Consider the following 23237-nt stretch of genomic DNA (forward strand, 5'->3'; position numbering starts at 1 on the left):
TAACAGCCGCAAGCTCTGGCAGCGGCAGCCAGAAACCCAGTGTTCAGCTCATCCAGCAGCTGATGCTTTCACAAGCACCGAGTATTTTACACCAGAGGCACGGCTGTGCTGTGCCGGCCCCTGCCTGGCTGGGGCTGCCTGCAAGCTCGAAAAAGGGGGGGTTGGGGGATGTTCTGCAATAGCAGGGCACAGTGAGCCCCCCGCCAGCCCCTTGGGTGGTGGGACAAGGATGGCACAGCCCTAAAATGAGGGGCTTGTGGTGTTTTAGGGAGGACACTGAAAAGCTGTGGGCACCTTTAGCTCAAGCCCATCTCGGGGGATATAAGGGTGTTTGGAAGCAAGCTCATCCTGGGACCTAGAGAAAAAAGCAACCTGGCACTGAGCAAGGTGCCCATGCTCAGAGGTGACTAGAGAGCGAGCTGTGCCGGAGCCAGACGGGGTTTTGGGATGAGACCCCTCCCCAGCCACCCCCCTGCCCATTGGGGAGCACAACGAGGAGTTATTTTTTACCAGAAGCAGGTCTCTCCAGTGCCGGAGCCAGACGGGGTTTTGGGATGAGACCCCTCCCCAGCCACCCCCCTGCCCATTGGGGAGCACAACGAGGAGTTATTTTTTACCAGAAGCAGGTCTCTCCAGTGATTTGTGCCTCTAGGGGAAGATCTGCTCCTCTTGGCCGTTCACTACCTTTAAATAAAAAGAATATTAAAAAAACCAAACAAGGAGCCAGGTTAGGTTGGTGTGATGCCAGTCAACGCGACGAGAACATTATTTATGACTTCAGGAAACGCAGACGCCGAGTCCCGTACCCTGCTGGGGAGGCAGAAAGGCTGTGGGTTTCCTTCCGTATCTCCCCCCTCCCGTGCCTTCCAAGCACAGCCCCTAGCGACATTATTTGTTTGCATTCAGCAAGGTTTTCGGCACAGGAAGAGGTTTCAAATCAGCATGCAACTATCCGAGGGCTGTTGGCAGCCAGGTTTTTAGCTGTCTTGCCCTGGCTTGCGGCGAGCCCCACGGCACATCCGAGCACGCGGTAGGATGCACGGTGAGAGGGGATGCCGAGCGCCGCATGCAATTTAACTGTCTGGTGCACAGAGCACGTGGCTGGGCGGAAAGAGCATCCCCTGGGGAAGGCTGCCAAAATCCTTCCCCCTTCACTGCAGCTCCCACCGAGCATCCCTGACAGCCTGTGCTCCTGCCTGGGTCTGCCCTCGTCGGGCAAAGCTCCGCACCACGGCTTGAGGTTTAGCTCAAGCATTTGTGCTGTTTCCGCACTGGTTTTTCTCAGCTCTCCCCCAGTTTCTTTGCTGGAGAGGCATTTGAACAGCAGGTTACCAGGGTGCGTTTCTTCTGCTTTTGCTTTCGGTTCTCCCTGCAAAGCCACAAAGTGGATGGTGGTGCCGGTGACAGCCTGTTACTGGCATGGCAAGCCGGCACTGGGCTGGTGGGAAAAGGATCAGGATCCTTGGTGGCCAGGATCACCAAGGTGTACATCACCCAAGGCACCATTGCATGGTTTGGAGCCTGTGGAGACTTTTTTAATGCAGCATATTATTCTTATCTTATCTGAAAATATTCTCAGTGATGTTAGAATCATATCATCATAGAATCATGAAGGTTGGAAAAGACGTCTAGGATCCTCAAGTCCAATCCCCAACCCAACACCCCCAGGCCTCCTAAGCCATGCCTTGAAGTGCCACGTCTACACGTCTTTTAAATACCCCCAGGGATGGTGACTCCCCCACCTCTCTGGGCAGCCTGTGCCAGGGCCTGACCACTCTTGCAGTGAAGACATTTTTCCTAATATCCAATCTAAATCTAATCTAATGTTGTGGCATTTCATACAGAGGACTGCAGTCTGCGGCTGCTCTGGTGGCAGAGTCACTTAGGGAGTGAAGTTTAATGTCATGGAAGGAGGCATGGGAGTGGGGAGGATTGCTGAGAGCCTCCCTGCGGCTGCTACAGCCTGGATGTTTAAAAAATGTACATATCCAACCCTGCTACCACCCTCATGCATCGAAACCCTCCCATACTCTTACTACATCTAGCTCTAGAGGCACTGAGGTGGAAAAGACAGCCCCAAAAACAAGGTCAGAGAAGACTGGGACAGAGGAGAGGACAGCTGTGTGAGTACCCCACCGAGCACCGGGCTGCTGGGGTGATGCCAGGGACCCTGTAGCTCGCAGGACCCCGGTGTCACCAGCACTCAGCCCCTCTGCAGAAACCTGAACTTGAGCTGTTTTGGGGCCAGTGAACGTTTTATAGCATTTCCATGCTGTGAGCAACTGGGTGTGCTTCCTTCGATGTGAATAACAACAATAGCAGGTGACACTTCAAACTGAGCTCATGAATATCCCCCACTGAAAAACAACCCCTCTAACAGCCCAGGCATCACTTGGGCAGCAGCAAAGCTGTTCAAGCAGTTTTTTTGTTATCCCAGCATGAGGATACCTCACCATAAATGCAAAGCCTCCATGCCTTTTCATTTGGATTTGATTTAAGCCAAGCCAAGCTGCTAGAGCATCCTCCTCTCCTTCAACCCCCAGTGCCTCTTTACTAATTGCAACCAACCTAACTACACCCTGGCAGGTGCCGCTGCCCCACACCACAGCAACACGTGTATTTCAGACTAGATATAATGAAAACATTTTTTACCATGAGGGTGGTAAAACACTGGCACAGGTTGCCTGGAGAGGTGGTCGATGCCCTACCCCGGAAAACATCCAAGGCCAGGTTGGGCAGGGCTCTGAGCAACCTGATCTAGTTGAAGATGTCCCTGCTCATGGCAGGGGGTTGGTCTAGATGGCCTCTAAAGGTCCCTTCCAACCCAAGCCGTTCTGTGACCCTATGATTTATTTCTCTTCCCCAAGACCCAACAAGGTGTGGGCTTCCCTGCCGCCGAACCCCATGCTGAACTAGAAAATACTTGTTAGTGGGTAGATGCCAGGAGCATCAGACTTCAGACAAATTAAAACCACCCCAGGAAGTATATAAATCCTCAGATAGGAGTTAAATGCCAAAATATTTGAGGATGGCTGTTAGAAGTAAACTATCTTTCCAGGCAGCTTATTCCCTAGCGGAGTCCCCTTCGCCCAGGAGAGCTCAGCTCCTAACCCTGGCCATCGAAATCGGCACCTTAAAGCCAAAAATCACTGTGCTTCCCGGTATTTCCTGATCTCCCAGTTGTCCCAGGGCTCTTCTCACACCTGATGCTGTTGTGCTAAAGTTTGCCTGCAAAGGAAGGGGTTTAATGGCACTCACAAGGGAATACGGAGAGCATCTTATTTCACCCGCCTAATGGCACATGTGCCTGGATAATAGGACTCCTGCCTTGGAGCCCACAGGTTAATGAGTAAGGATGCTATTTTATTTTCATGCTAATGATGTTTAGCATGTACAGTACATGGATATCATCTCTTTTGAGCTCTGCACTGTAATTACAACTCAGGATCTCACCAGGTTGTTTTGATACTTGTCTGTTGTGCAGAAGGGTCACAGATATTTTACTGCGTGTTGAATTCATTTACAAGATGCAAAAGCCCTTGCAATAAATGTCTGGGCTCGGAAATTTTGCTGCTGATTTTTGCTAGCTGGTACCTATGCTCCAAAAAAACACCTAATTTTTTGTTGTGTCTGTTTAATGAAGAGCCAGTGACATACACGAATGACATTTTCTTCTTTCACCAGTGGTACCCAGCCAAAACAGGCACCAAAAATTGGGATTTAGTTGGGCAAACAGGGAGGGACGCCTCTGGCATTGGGGCACCGATCAGCATTTACAGCTGTGTCTGCTCTTGGTCTTGCTCTGGCTTTGCCAAAATCTTCAGCATTTACCCATGATGTGGAGCAACAAAACCCAGGCCGTGAGCTGCCCGCTGTCGCTGTTTCAGCATGCACATAGCAAGCTGCTGCCCAAGGGGATGAGGTTCGACTTTAATTTGCTCTGTGTTAAAAGCTTCGGGCCAAGGGCCAACCAGGCCTCCTCCATCCCAGTAAGCTAACCACGTCTGTCTTGCTTTCTGGATGCATTTTGTCCTCCCAGCATATCTATGGATCCTGTGCCCCCCTTAAATATTATTCTGATCCAGGGGAGAGTGCTGGTGCTTCTCCCATCCCCCCATCCCTGAGCAAACCGGCACGGAGGTGCTGACCCCCATCCCTCCCGCCAGCGCGCAGCCCAGCGCCTGCTTTCGCTCCAACCCCGAGCCTCTAGACAGTCAGTGATAAACTAATTTTGTAGAATCACAGAATGGTGTGGGTTGGAAGGGACCATTAGAGGCCATCTAGTCCAACCCCCAGACATGAGCAGGGACATCTTCAACTAGATCAGGTTGCTCAGAGCCCCGTCCTGCTGGGCCTTGGATGTTTCCAGGGATGGGGCATCTACTGGCCTCACTGGGCAACCCAGGCCAGGGTTTCACCACCCCCATCATGAAAAATGTATTCCTTATATCTAGTCTGAATTTACCCTCCTTTAGTTTAAAGCCATCACCCCTTGTCCTGTCACAACAGGCCTTGCTAAAGAGGTTGCCCCCATCCTTCCTATAGTCCCCCTTTAAGCACTGGAAGGCCACAAGAAGGTCTCCCTGGAGCCTTCTCCTCTCCAGGCTGAACAACCCCAACTCTCTCAGCCTGTCCTTGTAGCAGAGGTGCTCCTGCCCTTGGATCATTTTTGTGGCCTCCTCTGGACCCGCTCCAACAGCCCCGTGTCTGTCCTGTGCTGAGGACCCCAGCGCTGGACGCAGCACTGCAGTGGGGTCTCACCAGAGCAGAGGAGAAGGGCAGGACCCCCTCCCTCACCCTGCTGCCCACGCTGCTGGGGATGCAGCCCAGGGGACGGTTGGGTGTCTGGGCTGCAAGCACACATTGCCGGCTCATGCCCAGCTTTTCATCCACCAGTATCCCGAAGTCCTTCTCTGCAGGGCTGCTCTCCATCCCTTCATCCCCCAGCCTGTGTGGATAGTGGGGATTGCCCCAACCCAGGTGCAGGACCTTGCACTTGGCCTTGTTGAACCTCATGAGGTTCATACGGACCCACTTTTCGAGCTTGTGCAGGTCCCTCTGGATGGCACCTGGTCCTTCCAGTTAGTCATCCGCATCACTCAGCTTGGTGTCATCTGCAACTCTGCTAATGCCTGCTGCTCCTCATCCAGCTCTGGCCCAGTGAGCCACTGGTGCTGCCTCCTGGCACAGCCAGGCATGAGCTGCTTCGCCACAGCATCACCTCACCAAGGAGCGAGGCAAAATGCCATATACAACCCAAAAAGCCACTGCAAAAGGAGCATTTCTTGACACCGGAGCAATCGAGCCCTCCTGCTAAGCTGCCATCCTACTCCTCCCTCCCAAACTGGGCTCCTATGGGGCTCTGGCATCCCGCAGCTGCCAGCCCTGCTTGCAAGAGTAATCAGCCTTCGTTTGCCAGCTCCTCGTCAGCACAATCTGCCGCCTGCTTCGCACAGAGCTGTGCCGAAAGGCTGCAGAGCAAGCGCTTGGGCAGAGGGGTCCCAGCCTCTGCGCGCCTTGCACCGGCTCCATCACCAGCCCAAAACCCACAAAACCTGAGCCCAACTTCTCCCCTAGCTTTTTCCCTCCCCTCTCTCTTGGGATTTATCTCAAGTTGCCTGCGGGTGGAGACCAGAATTCTAATAAATATTTTTAAAATGGCATTTTAAGGGCGATTATTTAGTCCAGTTACCTTAAATAGGCAAGTATCGTTACAGAAGGGGTATCTCGAAGCATATTTTGCACTGGGTTGGGTCCATCCCTGTTCAGCGGCAGCGCTAACCCTGGCTGGGACATGGGCATCCTTGCAAAGCAAATGGGCATCGGGTGAGATTTTGCAGGGGTCACGAGACACCTCCTGCCTCTCTAGGGGGTCTGCAGCCTTTGCCCACCCAACTGCGGTCCTCTGCGCTTTTAAACCTGTGGATCACATCCTCTCCTGTTGCCCAATTTTCTTGCCTTTTTTCACCTCCCTGTTGTTTTTTTTCTCCGCTTTGCAGAAAACCATTCTCCCCACACCTCCCAGCCAAACCGAAAGGAAAAGCGGTGGTTCTGCAGGAAAGAAACCGAAAACACTGACATCTGCCAGGGCAAAACCTCACTGTTCCTCCACCATAAAGACCGAGAGAAGCTCCCCAGAGCACCGCATGGCATCACCCACCACCAAGAACAGCTCCTTTTCAGAGTGAAAGCAGAAGCCTCTCTGTTTCTTGGTTTCAATTAAAAAGCCATGCTTTTCATCACTGATACACCACTATCTTCCACCCAGTTAGTAACCAAGTGGGCGAACCCCATTAGGGTAGCCAGGATTTTGGGGAGCACAGGGCTCAGGTTTGTTCCTACCAGACAGGCATCACCCAGGGGTTTTTTGGTACAGAAAATGTGCCAGGCTGGGAATTGTAATGGAATGATCTGCTCCAGCTCTCATTCGTGCTGGGATTGCTCCTGGCCCCTGCGCACCCCAGCGGCTGAGACCAGCCCAGCTCGCTGCATCCCAGGGGCACCACAGTCCCCACTGAGGCAAGTGGTCTCTCCTGAAAACTGCTTTTCCTCCCCAGAAAACAGGTGTGACGCGGCATCCAGAACAGAGAAGTGAGTGTACGGCCATGCCATCGCCGCCCCCCCCCCAGCCGGCGCTGCCGGTCACCGGCCGGCTGGAGCGTGGGAATCCCTCACGCAGAGCTGGCTGGCTTTTCAAGCCATCCTGTTGCTTTTGCTAAAAGCCATTGCTAAAAATAGGCCGATCGGATGAAAAATAATTACTAAATATACACAGAAAAATATAAAAATATTACAGACAAAAAGAAAATAGCAAAAAGCCGTGTTTCCAGGGGGTGGGAGCTGGTGTAATCACATTGATCTTGACAGCAGTTGCAGACCTAGCTGGGAAAGAAGCCTTAATACACCCAAAATCCATGCGTTTCATTATTTCCTTATGCAAAGAAAACATTACAAGCTAGATTTGTGCCCGCAGGGTCCCACCACACCACTTCGCTGGGGCCCAGGACCTTAATCCTCAGCAGTGGTTACAGCCACAGCTCCCAGTCCCCATCCACGGGGATTTTATTCCATTTTACAACATCCTTTTTTAACGCCCAGTGCCCAATACAGTGCTTAAATCGCCAAAAAGCAGCTCACAGGTCGGAGACATGCTGGCAAAAAAATAAATAAATAAATTTAAAGGTGCCTGAGCGGAAAATGAGCCTGTTTCCATGGAAACGGCTTTGTTACCACACCAGCATCCAATCCCTCCCGCCAAACAGGGGCGAGGTGGGATGGGTGCCCGTTCCGGCCCTGATGCCGGTGTTTTGCCCACGGTGGCGGGTTTCGGTGCCGACCCCGCAGTTGGCCTGGCTTCCCGCTGCTTCTGTGGCACTCGGGGTGGGCGCAAATCTGTTGCCAGTCTTAGCCTATTCAGCCATATTTCACCCCAAAAGCAGAGCCGGGGTCAGACCTAGCCTGCCGCTGGCTCAGCCAGCCCTGGCTCTGCTGGTAAACCTCATTATCAAGGCAATGCAAAGCACAGGGAGTGAGACGGAGCTGCTGCAAAGACTTTTCTCTTCCATAATTTTGCTGGGGCATTAAATAAAGAGCTCAGTGCTAGAGCTGGCATTGCAGAGAGCGTGGATGGGGATGTCCCCTCCATCCACCTTGTGCTGCTGGAGCCGACTGCAGTTGAAGCCCAGACCTCATTAATATCTCCAGTCGACAGCACGCTTTTCCATGAATTTTGCAAGCAGTAAAGGTTTTAGCAACATCCATCCGTTTGGAGAGCTGAGCGTTTCCCAGCGCAGCCTGCCCAGGCTGAGGCTCCAGGAGAAACCTCCTTCCCAAGAGGCATGTACAGACCTGGAGAGGAGCGGGACAGGGCAGCGGTGATGGAGACAGGTGGCTCTGGCCCCACAGGGACATCCCAGCTCTCACAGGGCTGTCCCTTTTGCCTGGAGAAGTCACTGTGCCATGGGTGTCATGCGAAAGTGAGAATCTCAGCTTTTTATTTTCTCACGGGTATCCTAACGGTTCACAACGAAGGCAAACAGAAACCAACCTCGACTTCCTTTTTTTTTAAGTTTGTTTTTTTTTTTCTTTGAGAGATTATTGGGGTGAAGAACCAGCCGCCGGACAGCACAGCCTGGCACATCTGCTCCAGTCCCTCCTGCCGCCGTTCATAGGAAATGGTGGCTCTCTTTGGCCAGGAACTGCGGGGGTGGAGCACCGACCTGCTCTGGGGTCAGCACAAGGCTCTGGCACCACAGGAACGCCGCCGAGGGTGCAGATCCCTGTGCTGAAGGTCAGGGGTTTAACGGCGGCAGCATTTCCCCAGCTGATGAAGCTGGAGATTTCCAGCAAGCCAAAAAGCCGTGCGATGCCCCGTCTTGGCCCAGGGCCTTTGGGGATGTACCCCTGAAAAGGAAAAACCACCCCATCATCATTTGCGGGAAAACCCTGGGAAAGAATGTCTGTTTTTATGCACAAGGGACAAACCCAGCAGTGTGTGCAGAACAGGCACTGGGAGGATGGGTGCCCTGGGAGCTTGGCCAAACACTGCGGAATAAGGATGCCCAAATATGTGGTCCAGCGGTCCAGGCAAGCAAAGCTGCAGCTGAGCATCACCTTCTTCTCATGGCCTGAGTTTTCATCCAGATTAAAAATACCTGTCATTTTGACGACTCACTTCTGACCTCCGGTCAGCCCCTCGTCGTGCTCTCAGCACCCACACATGCTCGTGGCAATGCTTCCCGGGGGCAATGCCCGCCGGGGGGGCAGCCGGGCTCCTCGCTACCTGCTTATGCCGTAGCACAGAAATAAAAAGGCCTTGGCTGTCATGTTTTGGTGTGACACACCAGAAGGGACAGATAAGGGCACGTATCTTGTCACACCAGCACCAGCACCGCCTTTCGGGCTCTCCTGCAGCAGAGGGTTTAAGCACAGGCTCCAATTCTGTGGCCTCCACAGGGGCTGAGCCACGCTACTGCTGCACTTCACCGAAAATGAAAATTATTTAAGGGTTGGGTTTTTTTCAGTTGTTTGGGTTTTTTTGGTTGGGTTGTTTGGTTTTTTTTTAAATTTAACGAAATGTTAAAACACACCCAGAGACCAACAGGAGGCTGAAGGCTCGCTGCAGTGCATATGAGGGGAGTGGGAACACAGAGACCCTCTGCCCTGCAAAACCCCGGGTGGTCTTGCAGCAAAACCCTTGCAGTAAAGGACACGGCTGCTCCCCTGTTCAAGCTGCACTTAGCTTTCATCCTACCCAGATTTAAAAAAACACTAATACTCTCAGTTGCTTGCATTTTATTTTTACGAAACTTGCCTGAGAGGAGAATATGCAGCTTCAGAAATTCCCTAAAACCACCAGGACTCCCCAGAAAACCAGGGTTTCTCAGAAATGCCCCACTGGCTGCCTCCTGCAAAGGAGCACCTGCGCTACCTGGGGCACCACTGACCTCCCAGTCTGCCTGGAAGATGGAGACATATCCACAGTCTTTGAAGTCCCCCAGATAGACCAAAGTACCTCCAACACACAGACGGCTCAGTAAACAGAGAAAAAGAGAAGAAGGGGAGAATCAGGCAGAGAGGAGAAGTGCTGAGGAGGGACGTGCAGGTGGGTCACGCTTCGCCCCAGGCTGCTGCAGGTGTCCTTTCTGGTGAAGGAGCTCATGGGAGCCCATCCAACCATCACCCACCAGTGCAGACCTCCCCTCTGGACATGCCTGCTGTCGCAGCAGCAAAGCTGTCACCTTTCTTCCCCCCCAAACCAATGTGCAGGGCTCTCCTGTGGTCCCGTATCCTCCCATAAGTCGGCTGCCTGGATTTCTCCCCGCCAAATCCACAAAACCCCTGAAAAAGTGGCCACTGAGCCTTGGGGCATCACAAGCCCGCAGGTTTCTCCCATGCTGGAGGGTCTCTCCCCTGCACAGGGGTCAGGCCAGGCTGGAGGTCATAGAATGGTGTGGGTTGGAAGGGGCCTTTAGAGGCCATCTAGTCCAACCCCCAGCCATGAGCAGGGACATCTTCAACTCGATCAGGTCGCTCAGAGCCCCGTCCTGCCGGGCCTTGGATGTTTTCCGGGGATGGGGCATCTACTGGCCTCATTGGGCAACCTGGGCCAGGGTTTCACCACCCCCATAATGAAAAATGTATTCCTTATATCTAGTCTGAATTTACCCTCCTTTAGTTTAAAGCCATCACCCCTTGTCCGGTCACAACAGGCCTTGCTAAAGAGGTTGCCCCCATCCTTCCTATAGTCCCCCTTAAGCACTGGAAGGCCACAGTAAGGTCTCCCTGGAGCCTTCTCCTCTCCAGGCTGAACAACCCCAACTCTCTCAGCCTGTCCTTGTAGCAGAGGTGTTCCAGGTCAACAGCGCTACCTGCAGCCCTGGGCAATGCACCTTTTAACATCAGTTAAAATACTATGCCAGTATCCTTGAAAAAACTCGAGCATATTATTTTGCATTTCTACTGCAGCAATGGCCAAGGAATGACTAGTTCCCCTTCTATAACGCGCTGTACCCATGCTGTATAACACAGCAATCCCCCTCTTCAGGATTACTCTCAGCCTGGCAAAACACTTACAGAGGGAATGACGCTTCCCAGACTGGAGTGACCCTGATTTAGCCGCATCAGGGGCAGCTGGTGATAACCAAGCACTACCAACACCCACGCATCCATGGAGCAGCAACTCTATGGTAAAAGCATGAATGAATCGACCAAATAAAAAATTCCCGTTGAAACCCCAATCATCTCTTGGATACCGAAATCCACCCCACAAAACCTGTTTCCTACCGATGAAGTGGCAGCAGGCTGGGTAGTCCCTTACTTCACAGGGCAGAAGTGTCTGCTGTAAAGGAGACTCTAGGTCTAGGAAACATGCATCACCTTCCAGCTGGCCAGAAAAGGGCAGAAACCCTCAAAAAAAGAGCTCTTTTTTCCCCATGGAAAGACCTCTAGAAAACCAAATTCACCCTTTAATAAGAAGCATCATCACAGCTATGATTTCTCGATTCCTTCACTTCTTGATTCCTTCCCAAAGCCAACTCACATTGACTCTGAAATAAATTCTTTGTACACACCTTGCTCAGAAATCCCAGTTCCCTGCCTCTTGTCCCAGGACAAAAGAGAGATGGTTAAAGCTGCCGAGGAAGCTACGAGCTCCTGTACCAGGAAAAGGAGTCCAACATCTGTTCATACAGCTCTGAACTCCTGACCCTTAATTAAGGGAAGCAGCCAAGAGCTGTTATTTCATGTTAATTAACTGATCCATTCTTGGGTTTCAGTTTTTAACATCCTGCTTGCCAGGGTCAAGATAAAGACCTTTAGGGGAAGGTGCGAAATGAGGTCTGAAAGCGAAGGGAAGAAGGAGGGAGCGCTGCAAGGCAGAGGCGTTTCACCCAGCATCACATTTGCAAAAGGATTTGGATATTTGACTGTGTCAACACTGCTCCCGAAGGGACAAACCCACCCTGAGCCTCACGCAAAGTCATCCTGAATTCAAGGCCACGGTGATTTACCCACTGCCTGTCCGCCAGTGTGGTGGGGTACAGCCACCCCGAAGGAATCGGGGTGAGCCGCTGAGTTGCCCTGATTTGCTTAAAATGTCACATTTTTAGGGGGCAACCTCCTCGTGACACCAGGAAATTGGAAGGAGCATGTGGATTTTGCAATAGCTCCTGCTGCGCTGCCAGGCTGCTGGGCTCATCCTTCTGCAAAGCAGTTTTCAGCTCAGCTAAAATAAAACCAAAACCAGTCCTTTAGCTTCGAACAGAAGAGCCTCGCCGTGCCTTTTCGCCCAGATAACTTCTGCAGCAGGTGAAGCCCTCATCTGCAGAAATCATTGCAATGAGAAATCATTCTCTGATGATTTCACCCAAACCAAACCTTTATTAGAATTTTATTTTAAGTAACACTCACATGAAGCCTAATAACCCTTCCCAGCCGCTGGGAATCACCCAACAAGTTACATCAGCAAAGAAACAACCCCGTTAACCATCCCATTAGTTTAAGCCCCCCCAGGAATTACCTTAGACTGCTTTAATTAGGTATCCACTGTACAAAAAGAATTAATTAATTAGTGATAAGCACCTGAACCACATTACTCATAAGGCTCTATTTCAAGCTTCAAATACAGCAAACAGGTCACAGCCTATCTGCTACAGCAGAGCGAAGCCCCTGTGCTGCTGCCTGGTATTTCTCTTCCCATCCCTGCCATCAAAGCAGCAAGGCTGGGAGCTTTTTTTCCCCTTCTTTATCTCTTTTTTCAGGTTTTTCACAGCATCCAGAGCTGGTGCCTTTAGAGCCACTACTCAAATAGCGGACGCATCATGTGGAGATGGGAGAGCTTTGTAATTACTTTCGGAGATTTGGCGTGCTTTACGCACAGCGTGTGGGGTAAAACCCTGTATCTTGCAGCTACAGGTACCCTGCAAAGGTTTCACTACAAAGCTGTTGCGCTATGGCACCAATAAGATACCCGTTAAATGAGTAAAGCATTTGCTGATGGCCAGATCCCAAGCTGCAGGTGGAGGATCACCACTAGACGTGGGCGATTTTAGCAGGTTTCTGGGAGGGGGGAGGGGGGGGGGGAAGAAAAAAATAGAAGAAGAAAGAAACCATCCTTGTGCTATTCTGTATTTCCACAGTCAATAACTTTGAAAAGTAATTGACGGTGGCTTGCATTGGCCCTGACATTTTGTGGCCTGTGACTTCTCCGCTGGCAAACTTGAGGCTACCAGGGGGAGTTTCTCAGTCCACGGCAGGGATGCGGGCAGGGCTGCAGAGCTGTGGCGGTGCTGCAAACCAGGTTAGCTGGGGCTGGCTGGGGAGAAGTAGGTTGCTCGGTCCTCGGTCGGTGAGCTGACCCATATTATCTCAATTAAATTTAACTTCTGCGGCCTGCTACTGCCTCTTTTTTTCCTGTAACCTAATGCATTTTGGTGTAAAGTAGGACCCGGTTACGGGGGCAGCGAGTACACCTGGGTCCTTCCCGATGCGATGAAGAGAGGAGGGCACAGCCATCGCGGCAGAATTGGGACAGGGATGCGGAGGGGGATCGAGGTGCAGCAGCACCGCGGCCGTGGGCTCGGCAGCTTCCCTTTGCTCAAGTCCTGACCCACCTGCATTTCTCATGGCCACGATGCTCCTGCAGAACAGCAATTGCTTTTCTCTCCCAGGCTGTGCCCTCAGAGCCTTTCCCACGCTATTTCCCTGGATTGCCAAGCCTGTCCCCATCCTCATCCTTTCTCACCGCTTACTAACCTCCGCATACAACATCTTGGTTTTCCCATGGAGCCCAAAATCCCTGAACCAGTCTGTTTTCCCCTTCAAATGCATGCAAAGCATCCCTGCCACACCTCCTGCTGAGTCAACGGCCCTGCTTTTACCACCACACGTTATTCTGGCTATATCGTGAAATGACACATGCTCAGCAAACACTGATGTTACGCAGACGGGAGGAGAAAGCCACCCCAGAGCTGCTAGCCTGGGCGGTGTTTTTACACTTGCAATATCACGCATTGCAAAAAAAAAAAAAAAAAAAAAAAGGGAAAAAACCATAAACCCAAAGAAACAATGCAAACCCTGTATTAAGCAGCACAAGACGGCGTTACTCATGCTGGCTCACCCTCCCCAGCCATGCATCAATACCTCCTGTGCTGGAGATCAATCTGTCCGGGCCATGCCATGGGCCCCACGTGCTTCATTTATCCCCCTCCCCGTGCCCGCTCCCAAAGCTTTAATCCTTCTGCCAAACGAGCCGGAGCTGCTGCATGTGGGCCCCGCTGCTCTGTGAGCTGCCTTCCCAAGGGCAAGCGCCTTTCCCTGCCTACCTGGCTGCTGGGAAAGCTCAGCACGGGGCTGTGCAGTTGCTTTCTATATTTTTCCCAACGTGAGCTATGAAAATCAACGAAGGCAGCTGCTCTTTGGGGGGCCGGGTTTCGGTTCCAGGTAGGATAGAGGAGCAGCATCGATTCACAGCCAGCCTAACTTTTACATCAATTAAGGGAAACGCTTACACAGGGCTTAGATTTAGGCTTTAAAAAAAAAAAAAATCAGTGCCTCCCTTATTTGCCGCTTGCACCTCTCAGTCAGACTGGGTTGTTGCATCAAAATCATCTTTTTATTCCCTTCTCTCACGGTGCGGAGGAAAGAGGCAGGGTCCCCTCCCACCGGTGTTAGCTGGGGAGCAAGGGAAGCACCAGACATGAATACAAACCCCCCAAGCGAAGATGTGAGGCTGAGAGCAATTATATTAAATCAGCTGATAAATAATGCAATGTATTTTGATGGTACCAGCCCTGCAAGCACCGCACAAACACCATCATGCCTCCATGATATTAAAAATACAAGGGATGAAACGCAATCCAGTCAGCGTGACTTGAATAATTGAACCTAAAGCCCTTTTGAAACGCTGCCCTTGGGGCACGCTGGACCTCTGGCCCCACGGCACAGCCCCCAGACTGCTGCCTCTTTGCAAGGTCCTACACAAACCGAGGGACACCACCAGACCTGGCCAGCATTCAATGCTTTCCCACCCAAGGTGAGAGACATCTGCTTGGGCACCTTCCAGCGTGAGCAGAGCTGCTCCAGCAGCAGTCACAGTCCTGATGACTAATTAGAAGAGGTCCGAATAGGTTTACAGGTTGTGGATGGCTGATGACCCCCACTGAGGACCCCGAACCACTGCAGACCCAGCAAGGGGGTACAAGGTCCCCGAGAAGGCACGTAGAGACATGGGGAAGACCTGGCCATGTTGCTGCACGACACCCTGGGGGCACCTGGACCCACATGGACTCATACAATGTCCATGGGGACAGCGCTGGGACAGCACATGGGTAGCCCATGGTGTTTGCCATGCTCCAAGCAGGAGGTGAGACCAGAGACTTCCTGAGGCCCCCTCCAACCTAGATAAGTCATTGACCAAGATGTTCTGTCACCAAAATCAGTGTTTGCTCCCTGGAAAGCCCCTGAGGGATCCCAAAAACAACAGGAAAGTGAAGGGAGGTGGCACAAATCCTGGGCAGTTTTCCCCATGGCCACCAGCTCTCACAGCTAACGCCTCCCAGCCTGGTGAAAGCCAAAACCACAGCCAGAGACTTCTTCCATAATACACCTTCACAGCACAGGCAATCAATGGCCTGAACTTGATCTGCAAAACCAGCCAGCCCAGTCCTTCACCCCACTCAAGGTGTCATGGAGAGAAAACCATTACCTCACACTCTTCATCCAGCTCCTGCCAACATGGGTCAAATTCAAGGGCTGATATAAGCCAAGGAGCCCACGCAACCATAACACAAGTAAGATAAAACTGCATGACGTGCCCATGGAGCAGGACCTCCAGAGCAGATAAAGAAGCCAAACCCCAACCATGAGGACAAAGCCCAACTTCCTTGTATGTGGGGGGCCATGGGTGAGGAAGTCTCCACCATGCAAACGCGATGGTCAGATGTTTTCTGCACACCTTCCTGGGAAGGAGGACGTGTCCCCCAACAGATCTGCTCTCCTGCAGCAGCTCAGGGCTCACGGGAACCTTGCTGAGGGGTGGAGAGAAAGCGCCAGCCCAAGACACCTCCCACGGGCAGCTGTGGTCAGAGCAGCAAACAGCACAGCTCCGCTCAAGAGAAACTTTATGGAGATCACGAGAGGTCTGGTTTTGTCAGATAAGAAGAAAGGGCAGGAAATGTCACGAGGTTTACAACCAGCAGATTGAGCCTGTTCACCTCCAGGATGACTAACAAGCTTTGTGCAGCTCCTGGTACGTTCAGGCCACGCTTCAAGGATCCCCAAGGCTGCAGAGAAGAAACGCTCCTGATAAACCGCCCCCTAACAGGTACCAGCACTAGGACTGCCCATGCCCCCATAACGCCTTAGAAAAATGGGCATTGACCATTTCTCCTGGTGCTTTGGTCCTCAGGAGACTCAGACCAAGGTCTTGCTGTCCCTCCATCTCACATGACTCTTTCAAGAGGCGAAAGGCAGTGAGGATCTGGCAGGAGGGTTTGGGAGCAGCAACACAGCGAGGAGATGGTGCCCCTGGGTTCCATGAGTCCAAAGTGACCTCCAGGGACACTCAACCTTCCCCCAAAGCCATAAACCTCAACAGGCTGGATGTGGCCCGTACATAAGGAGTCACTAACACTGTATTGACCTGAGAGGATGACTGCAGACACTGGGCACACACTAATCCCCATCAGAATGGTGTCTGCAGGTGTGAAACCAAAAGAAGCAGCTTGGAATAAGGTGGTCTCCTCAATTCAGCCCCCATACGTCTCCTGCCCCACAGTGTCCCCTGCGTGCACAGCCCAGGGCACACAGCCCCAGCCCCACAAGCAGATGATGGATCCTGCACCCCTGACACCTGCCTGTTCCTCCCAGAGTCTGGTTGAGAAGAAACACATTGAAATAGAATATAAACTCTTGGAAGGTGATTTCTGCCTTGAAACAGCTCACATGTTGCCTTCTTCCTGCTGACAGCAGCAGGGAGAGCAAGCTGGAGCGCTGGCCCCCCATCCCGACTTGGCTGGCAGTCACCATCCTGCTCTTCTCCAACCCCCGTGGGTGATGGACAACTCACTGCGGGGGGTTTGAGGCAATCCAGCCCAGCCCCAAGGCAAGGCCAAGGCCAAGGCCGCCACGCTACAGCTCGGTTTGGATTCAGCCCTTTAGAAAACCCAAACCCACCTGATGCTGTCAAGGAAAAGGAGGGACAAGCCCAGAGCCCAAAGCTCATCTTGTGCGTGCTTCTCACCCCAGCCCTACCCCAAACTGGGCATCACAGCTGTAACTGTTACAAAGCCCTAATGATGATGCCTGCTAAATGCAGAGACATGCTGGCACCCTCCTGGCACACCCCGGTGACAGTGGGATTGTGAAGACATGTTTCTGGCACCCCGTTGCATTCGAGATCCATTCCCCGACTCCCAATTCCTCCTTTACCCTGCTCTCCTTCCTTCACTGCACCTACTCCAAAGCAAAACCAAAGACCAGAAAGGAATTCAATCAATACCGAGCATCTCACATCTGCCGGCAAATGGTGCTTTCTTACCCAAAATGGCCCAAAAACCACAACTCCTCCAAATTCAGAGTTAGTGCGATGCACTCAGTCTGCAGGAATTCACAGCTACAGGGGGATTTTAAGATGACCAAAGCCTGAAGCATCCCTTCAGCACAGCCCTCAAGGGGATCAGGCCTCAGGCTTGTGACCTTCGGACGCCTGGCAGTGCTCCCCACGCTGCCATCCCGGGGGGATGCTGCAACAGGTTAAATGCTCTTGTGCCTCACCCAGCTTCAGCTCCCGGTCTCTCCTCTGGGACACGGCTCAGATGGGAGCAGGCAAGAGAGAAAACACACCTTCTCTGTATCCCTGCAGATGCTGACAGGTACATGGGGACGCCCTGCCTGTCCCCAGGTCCCCAGGCTGGGGATAAACCCCCCCCGAGCCGTAAGTGTCCCAGTCCCACCATGACTGCTGGTTTTCTACAGCCACGAGGACTCAACGCCACGTTTGGTTATTGGCGAATAAGCCAAGAATGGTTTTTATTAGAAGAGATTCAGCAAACCTGGGTGTCAGCGTTAGCACAAATCCTGCCCTTGCACAAAGCCCAGGGCTGAAGCACTGCTTGCATTCGCTGCAACTTGGCATAAAACCCAAACCACCGGTGAACTCCCTCCCCAGTTCCCACGTCATGGCGGTTTCACAGCCCCGAGGAGGTGCGGGGCCAGGACAGCCCTCTCGGCCACCATGCCGGGGATGCTGCGGGGACCGATCCGGCCCCGGCTGTGCTGTCACCAGAATAGCGCAGGTTTCCCAACACGGCAGGGCTGACACAGAGAGGCACAACAGCACTGAAACAACCCGGCTATAATTAGTGCACAAACCCACCCAAACCCTGTCACTATTTTCCCTGAGGTGCCAGCCAGGGGAGCACCAGGGCTGCTGAGCCGCTCCCGCGCGGGCAGGCGGAGGAAAGGGGTTTCTCGGCGCCGACTTACTCTGGGCATCTTCTATAATTAGGTCTGTGTCTCTGCGCAGAGGCGCCGGTGGTGGCACGGGGCACCGACATCCCCGCGGTCCCCTGTTGCAGCTGGTGGCTCTGCCCGCGGGGACGGACACAGGCAGCTCAGGGAGGCAGCCAAGGCCCCAGCAGGCAGCAGCCAGGCTTTGGGGCTGGGGTCTAGCAGCCCTGGTCTGGAGGATGCTGTAGGCAGCAGCAGGAGGGATGCGGAACAGCATGGGATGGGGTAAAACCAGCACCACAGCGGCGTTTGCAGTGGGAATATTCCACGCTGTGCCAGGGATTTTTCCCCTTTAGGGGGATTGCGTGGGATCCAGGAAGGAGCACTGATGCTCAGGATCCCTGATAAGCTACAAGGCTCCAGCAAGGCTGCTCCTTCCCACCCAAGTCGCTCCCACTTACAAACCCAGCTGCCCAGCCAGGATCTTCCCAGCCAGCAGAGCCGCTCATAGGGAGCATCACAGGAGGGACAGAGCCAACTTTCCTTCCCAAAGCCCCCAGGAAATCAAGCGAGGGTGGGACGATAAACCTGTTAAATGAAGACACCAATTCAGCTAAAGGAGCTTATCCACTGCAGCAGCACCTCCACCCTGCGCCAGCTGCCAGGGTGCCCTGCCGCGCCGGCTACAGCACTCTGGGGTTCACATCAGCAGCCCTGAGAATAACCGACCCCTCCTTGCATCTCAGCAGGCTTTTGGATGCTAGATGAAAGCATCACCCACTACTGGAGACCTCCCGCAATGCCGGTACCCACCGACCACAGTCCAGCCATGCCTGGACCTTTCCTTGGATAAACTAATCAGACCGAGTTACAACGATGATGACGGACAACAGGGCAAGAAAATTGCTGTGTGAAAAGCAAGGGAAGGATGAGATAAGGTGAAAACTAATTGTGTTTGGTAGGATAAGCAGGGCCTGGCGCAGCTGCTGGCCAGGAATTGTTGAGGGTTTCTCAACTGCATGTGAATAGCAAGGTGGTGATTTTTTAAGGTTTGGTAGATTGCCATTTCAGGGATTCTTTTTCCCCTCCTCTGAGCCTGTGAAATATTGGGTTTGGTGTTTAAAGTCCATCATACCTACATGAAATGCAGGAGATGTTTGCTTTTAGACTTCAGCCTTGGCACGGCTCTGCCCTCGCACATCCTCGCCCAGCCCAGGGGCTGGCTGCATCCAGCTCCCGCTTCCTCCCAGCCCGCAAAACGCTGGTGATTCGCTTGCACGGCTCTGATCAAAGACACCATTAATTAATCACTGGCCTGACCCAAAGCCCAGACTTGATAAACACGGTCCCAGCAACTTTGGATGGGTTTTGGAGCAAATCCTGTTCCTCCACGGAGCCAAATCCGTGGAGCCTGTCCTTCTCCCCAGCTCTGAGCTGCCTCTGAACGGGGCGAGTGCCAAACGGCTCGTGCCAAGCGTGTGCAGAGAGCTGGGAGAGACAGCCTGCATTTCCCCGCCACCGTCACGCGCTCCCCCATGAGCAGCAGAAGCAGGAGCCCCCATTTTCACTCCTCCCCATGAGTTTGGGGGGCAAGGCTGCTCCTGCGCTTTAATGGACCAGCTTAGGGGATGTTTGCGCCATGCGTGTTGCGCACAGAAGAGAAAACTATGCATGAGGAAGGGCCGAAGCTCCACTAGAAGTGAGCAGGTAATAAAACTCTGCAAGAACAAGCACAAAATCCCCTTTGCCCATGAACCACGCTGCACCCCACGCCCTGCCCTGCAGCGTGGGGTAGCATCTCCCTCTGCCTTTCATCCCATCCCTCCTCCCAGCAGCTGCCGCAGCCCCGCAAAGAGACTGAGTAAGAAACCAGAGGGGAAGAAACAGCAAGAAAAGAGTCTGAAAAGCAAAAAAAAATTGAAAACCCACCCTAATCCCTTTGCTCATTCCTCCCGCTTCTGCGCCGGCTGCGATCGCGCACAGCCGTATCCCGCGCAGCGCTGAAACCCTGGAGGAGTCACACTGAGAACCGATGCAACTTGTGCCAAATATAGTGCTTTTACCAGAGCAAACACCTTATTTCCAACACAAAATGGGGCAACAGGCCGGTGGGAGGGAGCAGGTGGTGCAGCCCCGTGGTCCTCGACAGCAGCACACGCGTCACGAGCATGCTGGCCTCGAGCATCCCGGCACCGACGTGCGGGATGGGGAGGCACGGCCACCCCCAAGCAGCGCTTTTCAGGGGTGCGGGGGGTCTTTGCGCTCCGGCACTGGCTCACCAGCCCTAATTACTATGGTAACAGCCTGCGCCGGCGCCTGGCTGTCCTCCTTCGGTGACTCACTGGATTTCAAAAGAAGTGCTGCCTCAGATGTCACCGTTCGGAGGCCAAAGCACTACAAGCCCAGCGGGCACATCCACCTCTGTGGGGCCACCGGGTGGGAAGGTGTTGCCCACCCTTGCAAAATTTGGCTTTTTATGGTGTTTTCTGCTCACGGCCGCCCTGGTGCAGGGTAGAAAGCAGCAGGTTGGCTTGGGGATTAAAAATAATAATAATAATAATAATTGAGCTTTGTCACCGACTCGCAGCCACCTACCCATGGGAATCCCATTGGGTGCCCTGCTGGGATTGCCTGCTCTGCGTCTCGATAACTCTGGTGCTGCAAATGGGCTAAAATTGCTCTGGTGGAAAATGGTAGCCCCAGTGCCGTGAGGCAGCCCCGTGCCAGACCCTTACGCCCACCGGTTATATTCCCCGCCCCAGGGCCGGCAGTGCCGTGGTATGGCCACTCATCCGAGCCCGCATGCAAAATGTGCCCTGCGGGGCCGCTTCTTGCCTCCACCAGCTGACGGTTGCAAGAAGCCCGGAGAAAATACAACGAGCATCCTTAGCGCCAGTTCGTGCACCGCTGGGAGCAAAACTAGCAGCTCCCAGGGGACATGGGAGAGAGAATGGGCACGTGCTAGCAGTGGGGAGGCCTGCGGGCACCCCCAAGCTGGGGATATGCCATTTCGGAGGTGAGGCTGACTCCAATTGTCATCCAGGTGATGCTGAGACTGCCAAACTCGTGTCACAGGTGAGCAGCCAGCAGCACACAGTGCCAGCGGCAGCAAGCAGCAGCCCCCGCTTCCTCTTGCAAGCAAATGCAAGGCTGAAAATGCCAAAAAAATGCACCAAAAGCGGTGCTGAGGGAGCAGCGTGGCTGATGCCTGGCCTCACGAGGCCAACACGGGAGCTAGGGCACGATGGGGCTGAGCCACGTGCCCGTGTACCCCACAGCACGGGGCGAGAAAAGCCCCGTTATAACCCCAGGAGCACCTCAAAACATCCTCCTGGAGGAAGGCTTCACCCTGGGGCTTTCCTGGCAATAATTAATTGAGTCATATTTCAATCCAGCGAGCGGCCATATGGCAGAAAAGAGGATTAAAATCGCATGCTCCAGCTGCATTCAGGGAAATCCAGTTATAAGGAAAAACCCTCCGTGCCTGGCCCCAGCCAGCTGCCAGGGTACGTGCCGCTGCCACCCGCACAGCCCCGGCCCATTTCCCTCTCGTGGCTGGGAAGCACAGGCTTGCTGGTTATTCGGTAATTTGGGAGTGTGGAGGGGAACAGGGAAATAAATAACATAGCGGACCTGCAGCGATCCCCTGCCCTGCAGGCAGCGGGTGCAGCAGTGGCAGATAATATGTGCTCCAAGTCACTGCCCTTTGGGGTTGCACGCTTTAAGTTCATTAGTAACTCATTAGTAATGGGTGAGGGATTGCTGCGATTCAAGATTTTCCGTAAATATAAATCCATTTTCCACTGAGGAGGCAAGAAAGCAAAAGTTTTTTTGCTGGATTCCCCTCCCGCTGGGGCAAGTGAGCCCTGGACCAGGTTTCCCCGAGCGCATCTTCCTGGTGATTTTCCCAGGGTTACTTGACCCGAAGCGCTCGCCCCACAAACCACCGCTGGGAAAAAAAAAAAATAAGGATTTTGATGGAAATGATGGGGAGAGGGCGGCCGCCGCAGGGATGGCGGGGTGGGGCGCGGGGTGCGCCTCTGCCTTGCATGGCTGTCACCCCCAAATCCGCCCCCCCCAAGCCAGGCAGGGGGCAGATCCTGAGGTTGTTACGAGGATTTGGGGTTGGGGAAGTCTCACCCTTCCTTCCCAGGGAGAGAAAAATTAAAAAATGGAAAAAGAACACTACGCCTCATTGATCCGCGGAAAAAGCCTTTCCTGTGGTGGCAAATCAGTTGATTAACTGAGGATCAAACCCTCTAAATCAAACCTTTGTTGGGGAGACTGAACTCTTTGTACCTTTCCCCCGGCTCCCCCAGTGGGACGGAGACCCCCGCGCCCCCCCGCAGGTGCCACCGCCACCCGAGGGTCCCCGTGGGGCGGGGGGGATGCGGGGGTTGGCACTCGGGGAGCTATTTTTTTTTGGGGGGGTGGGTGGATTTTCTGCTGATTTTGGAGCGGTTCGGGGGCCCGCGGGGGCCGCTGGCAGCGGGTGGCCGGGGCTGGGGACCGCCCTGCCCAGCTCCAGTGTACCCAGTGCTGTCAATCTCAGTCCTCCCAGTGCTCCCAGTGCCCCCAGCCCCGGCCCCCCCCCTTCCCTCCGTGCGCCCGGTGGTACCTGGAGGCGGGCGGTGCTGCCCCGAGTCCCCCGCGGGGCGGGCGGCGGCGGGACGGACGGACGGACGGATGGATGGAGGGATGGATGGAGGGATGGATGGATGGATGGATGGAGGAGGGAGGGACGGAGGGAGGGATGCGGGCTGGAGGCAGGGGGAGGGTGGTCAGCAGCAGCCCCGAGCGGCGAGTCCCCACCCAGCTTTGTCTGCGCTCATCCCTCTGCCTACAGGAAGCGGCTCGGCCCCGACTTCCTCCTCCTCCTCCTCCTCCTCCTCCTCCTGCTCTCTCTCCTCTCCTCTCTCCGAACCCCCGGGGTTTGCAGATCGCTTCTCTCCAGACCCCGCAGCCTCCTGCCCCTCTCCCTGCCTCGGTCCCTCTCCCTGGCTCTGCCCATCCCCACGCCCCTCTCCTGGCCTCTGTCTCCGTCCCTGCCCGTTTCTGCCCCAGTCCCTCCCAGTGCCCCTTGGCCCTGCCCGCCCCTCCATCTGCCCCCCCATCCTGCACCCCACACACGCCAACCCCACAACCCTCACACCCGCTGTACCCCCACCCCGCACCTCCCTGCACCCGTCCCACACCCTGTACCCATCACATACCCTGCACCCCCTCTGCCCCTTACCCTGCACCCCCTCTGCCCCTTATCCTGCACCCCACATCTCCCTGCACCCGTC

The 23237-nt window shown here is 53.9% G+C and overlaps 1 protein-coding gene across 3 annotated transcripts in view; it reads right to left on the reverse strand.

The window, feature by feature from the left end:
* Positions 1–22833, reverse strand: part of GNG2 (G protein subunit gamma 2) — a 28298-nt gene extending 5465 nt beyond the window's left edge. Inside the window, exons 1-2 of one of the 3 annotated variants that reach the window (XM_075104337.1) lie at positions 22568–22833; positions 618–684 (exon numbers count right to left, since the gene is read on the reverse strand). The gene's annotated coding sequence lies outside the window, so the exon portion shown is untranslated. Of the gene's footprint in view, positions 1–510; positions 527–617; positions 685–15205; positions 15504–22567 lie in introns of those variants that run through there. The other 2 variants (XM_075104338.1, XM_075104339.1) reach the window with 2 other exon arrangements.
* Between the last annotated feature and the right edge of the window lie 404 nt (positions 22834–23237).

The sequence above is a fragment of the Phalacrocorax aristotelis genome, chromosome 9 (assembly GCF_949628215.1).
Source record: "Phalacrocorax aristotelis chromosome 9, bGulAri2.1, whole genome shotgun sequence".
NCBI classification, from domain to species: Eukaryota; Metazoa; Chordata; class Aves; order Suliformes; family Phalacrocoracidae; genus Phalacrocorax; species Phalacrocorax aristotelis.